This window comes from Nannospalax galili, unplaced genomic scaffold, assembly GCF_000622305.1.
Source record: "Nannospalax galili isolate Female #2095 unplaced genomic scaffold, S.galili_v1.0 scaffold270, whole genome shotgun sequence".
NCBI lineage: Eukaryota > Metazoa > Chordata > Mammalia > Rodentia > Spalacidae > Nannospalax > Nannospalax galili.
The window spans coordinates 4,714,402-4,719,359 of NW_008330152.1; the positions used below are offsets into that span (position 1 = coordinate 4,714,402).

The following is a 4,958-nucleotide window of genomic DNA, read 5'->3' on the forward strand; positions in this document are numbered from 1 at the left end:
TACGGGTGTCCTAATCAGGAGCAAGCCATCTGAAATCTCTTATTCTCTGCACTTTGGCCAGTTGTGACTTTCTGGGTTAACTACCATCTGTTGCATGAGGAAGCTTCACAGGTGAGAGTTTAGAGATGTATCATTATTCTTTCTTCCCCCTGTTCTACTAAGTTCACTGAGCTTTAGGTGTAAAGATTCCAGTGTAGATGAATCACTTAGGGCTGGACACCTCACAGAAACTTATTCTCTGCATTTGACCAGTTGTGGAACTTTGTACTAGTCTCCATCTGTTGCAAAAAGCAGCTTCTTTGATGAGCAGTGAGAAGTACACTTGCATATAAATACAAGGATGCATATTTAGAATACAGTAAGAAATTACGCTGCTCTAGGGATGTGACAACTTTTTTTCTCTTGGATCTATGACCTCTATAGCCATGTGTATTTGGCCATGTTTACAGTACCACACATGAGTTCTGTCCTATTTAGCTGGCTGTAAGTCCAGTTAGACAGCTATTGATTACTCCCACGATAAAAGTGCTACAACTGCAGCAGTAGATATTATTTGTTAGGCTGGTCATTGTTGTGGTTTATAGACTTTACAGCTGGATGGAATAATTGATTGGTTTTCTCTCTTGGCAGTTTGCATAGCATCTTCTGATATTATGGAAGCTAGTCTTCATGGAGGATGCTTTGTAAGCATTTCTTAATATAGTCAAATTGACAATCAAAATTAACTACCATACAGATTATACCAGAAGCTAGACAATATTTAAAAATATAGATACCAGTCTCAACTTAAAAATGAGGCTCAGAACTTCAAGAGTGGGCCACTCGAGCTGGTTTTAGTGCCCAAATGACTACATAACCTGGATGTACATCACTGTCTGTGGATTTAAGATGGAAATGACTCTGCCTTATAGAATCCATGACTGTTAATATTGTGCCTAATCTTAATTTTTTCAAAATATCTTTTTGCATTGTTTTTAGCATCAACAAGCGTTTGTCAAAAGAGCAAGCATATTTCCGTAGTAGGTTTCTATAATTTACATTATATTTTAATTAACTCCTAAAATCCTTATCATTTTATGTGCATTTTCAACCTATTCACCTTATTTGCATCTGTGTCATTGCAAAAGGCAATCATGAGAAAACTTTTTACATGGGTTATTTTCCACAGTTAATAATATCAATATTTAAGTCATTAGTACTATTGGAATTGTGCTTCTTCAAGAATTTTATGACAGTGCTTCTAAGACCGTGTGTGAGAATCTAGATCAAAGAAGCAACCTAGTTCATCTAGACCCCGAATTTGACTGTCTCATAGGAAAGATAAAAGCATCCCTATTTCACCCGGGTGGTGCTGGTCCCTATGCTCTGAGGGAGGGTCCGCGCCACCCACAGCTGCCAGAGGATCCCGTCCGGCCGTAGTAAGCATTAATAATGTCATTCATCTTTAAGTGGATCTACAATGGCTTCACCAGTGTGCTTTAACTCCTAGGACTCTATAAGAAATCTGGAAAGCTTGTATTCTTGCGTTTGGACAATGCAGGCAAAACCACTCTTCTTCACATGCTCAAAGATGACAGATTGGGCCAACATGTCCCAACACTACATCCCACCTCAGAAGACCTGACAATTGCTGGAATGACTTTTACCACTTTTGACCTTGGTGGACATGAGCAAGCACGTCAGGTTTGGAAAAATTATCTCCCAGTGATTAACGGGATTGTCTTTCTGGTGGACTGTGCACATCACTCTCGCCTCATGGAATCCAAAGTTGAGCTTAATGCTTTAATGACTGATGAAACAATATCCAATGTGCTAATCCTTATCTTGGGAAACAAACATAGTGAAGAAAACCTCCGTGAGATATTTGGGCTTTATGGACAGACCACAGGCAAGGGGAATGTGACTCTGAAGGAAGTGAACGCCTGCCTCATGGAAGTATTCATGTGCAGTGTACTCAAGAGGCAAGGCTAGGGCAAGGGTTTTCGCTGGCTCTCCCAGTATATTGACTGATGTTTGGACAGTGAAAATAAAAGAGTTTTACTTCTCTGGACTGTTCCTATTCACAGCTTCCTCATGAACTTTTCTGATAGAACAAGGAAAGCTCTCCAACCATGTCTGGCATTGAGAAGCCAAGCGTCTGTCAATGCTCATCACCCAGTGGTGACATGTGCTCTTCACACTGTTGGGAGGTAATGCTGCCCACATGCTGGTGCAGGTCAGTATCCACGGACTTGGAGGCTGGCAGGATTTGCTAGGTAAAGCTGTTTTTGTTATCATGGGACCCCTGAAAAGAAAAGCACGTCTCACCACTGTGGTTGATTTCAAAAGAAAGTGATTCTATTTTTTAAAGAAAGTATTGTTATTGTAATCACTATCCTCTAACTTTTTGAGATAAATATTTACTTGGTCCAGAGTTTTCTATTTTATTTTAACTAGTAAATGGAATTTAGATATTTCATAAAATTATGAACAGATAACACATTGGAGGCCAGTGCTCCCTTGTATGTATAACTGCCTTTTTGGAGATGGTGTCTGTGTGCACCGAGAACTAGGAAAGGACAGAGCCCTGGCCTCACAGTTGTGGCAGGTTTCCACTATGGTAAGGGGGTGCCCCTTGTCTTGCAGTGGCCAGCAGATTGTTCACTGTGGAAGGATGGGTTGTAAAGTGAGTTATTGTTACTGTATTTTTTTACTTACAAAGTTACCAGTTTCAGCACTCTGCTTTTCTGCTGTGGTGTCATTTCTTTCTGCAGCTCCTTCCTTTTGCATCATCAGTTACAAAAGCGATGTTTGCCTCATGAAAGAGTTGAGAACATGTCTCCTATAGTCTTATGCTTAGAGTCAGATACTTTTGTGCAGATTCTAAGGGAAAAGTGTCTGAATAACAGGGCACAGGGCAAGGTCAACAGCTGAAGAGCTCTTAATTCTGTGAGTCAGGGGCTTGGCCATCTGCGGTGGTAGTACCAAGTGAACTTAGGACCGACTTTGTGGGCTCTAAGTTTCCACTTGCAGAATTTGGTTTCTGGGGCTGTTCATGAGCTGTTTTTTTTTTTTCTTCCTGGTTATTTGTTTTGTTACTGTTTAAAGGTTAACATTTGAAGCTTTTCCAGGTTTGGGCAGGGTGTGAAGTTGTTTTTCTCCATTTCAGACATAAGCAGAGAAAACATTGAGTGTAAGACTTCCTATCTGACCCTAAGGCAGCAAAGCTAGTGTGGAAGCAGCAGCTGCCTGTGAGAACGTCAATGGGTTTTTATAGCATTTCGTTTTCTTGGTGCCACATGTGAAATTGGGTTTTCCTGATGCTACCTTATACTCCCGTAATATAGATAAAAGGATAAGATATGGGAGGGTGTCTATTATTTCATTTCATGAAAGGTGAGAGGTAGTTTCCTCAAGTGAAAATTATGATGATGATGCTTCTTTTGGGAGAACTTATGTCCAGTGATAGGGTGGCGATTGTGGGTAACATACTCCTGGAGAGTGAGTTCTCATTGTTAATTTGAGCACGGTCCTAGTGGGGCAGTGTTCTGTTGCACTGCTGGGTTCTAAGTGCATAGCCTAGGTGAGGATCTGTCTGGCAAGTGCACACATTGCATGTATCCAAGCATAGCTGGAGTGAGAACGGTTGATGTGGAAAGGGTCATTAAACCTCAGGTAAATGAACTAGGTGGGTAACTGGCTAAAGGCTGACTACGCTTCTCTGTCCAGGAAAATGACAGGTGTGATTGCCTCAGTGTTAGTTTCCTATTTGTGTTTTCCCTGTTTGGCCCTAATCTCTCTGTAGCAATCTAGAGAACTATGGGCTTTACTCAGGGCATCTCTTTGTGAAAGTGGTTTATTCTGGCCATTGGAGAGAGAGGTGACTGCAGAGTGGCACCAGTCTGTTTCCTGCCCCACGGAGCTCCATTCCTAAAGTAAGGGAGTTGAAAAAGCTGCTGCAAGGAGCACAGCTCTCCCAGAGGGCCTGGGCTTTGTGCAAAATGCCATGAATTGAGACCCTTCATTCTGTCTAGCAGAGTGCACATATGTCCTATTCCAGCAAAAGTAAAGCTGTCATTACAAAAGGTCAGTCTGTATCCTAAGCATTTCAATAAAAAGCTAAACCAAAATTTTTTTTAAATCCCTATTTCCCTAAGCCTAACGCGAAAAATAAAAATCTTTAATTTACATTCACATAGGATATATCTGAACAATACTCATTTCTCTGCACTGATTATTCCTTCCCTTGTATTCAATGATGTGTTTGAGTTAATGTAAGGAACAAGAAACGAGAGAGAGAGAGAGAGAGAGAGAGAGAGAGAGAGAGAGAGAGAAAGCGAAAGCGGGAGAGAACACACGCCCACACATTTTGTTTCTTGAGTGTGATAAACTCCTTAGTGCTCACTGTGAGGGAAAGATATTATTTATTTGATCTCATCCAATATTATCTCACCTGTTCTTTAACGTTCATAGTATCAGTGATACTCATTCATCAAAAGTTAATTTAGGTATAGAACATTTACATGTACTTACATTCCTTTTTTATATTTTATTGTTTTTATTTTATGTGTATGAGTGCATTACCTGCATGCATGTAAGTGTACCCATGTCACGCAATGCTCATGGAGGTCAGAAGAGGACTTTGAATTTTCCTGGAACTGAGTCAAGGGCAGTTGTTAGCCACCATACGGGTGCTGGGAATCAAACCTGGGTCCTCTGCAAGAGCCAATGCTCTTAACTTCTGGCTCTTACATTCTTCTTTTTTTTTTATTAGAAGAAGCATTTCATTACAACAGCATTAACCTATTCAATAACATTTTTCTGAGCTAGGGTACAACTCAAAATTGGCTGTATATTTTTAGGTTTACAGATGAATTATTACGCTTGTACAGTCTTTTACTCATTATAAACTCTATAAGACATAAAATTAAATTAGGTTTTAATGTTTAAAAAAGATCTCCAGACTACTATCCTCAGGC

At 40.3% G+C, this 4,958-nt stretch overlaps 1 pseudogene across 1 annotated transcript; it reads left to right on the forward strand.

Annotated features, from left to right (window-relative positions):
- The first annotated feature begins 1,431 nt into the window (after positions 1–1,431).
- LOC103742146 lies at positions 1,432–2,126 on the forward strand (annotated as a pseudogene). Its single transcript, XR_001872685.1, has one exon. The product of XR_001872685.1 is annotated as a GTP-binding protein SAR1a pseudogene (transcript).
- Positions 2,127–4,958: the final 2,832 nt, after the last annotated feature.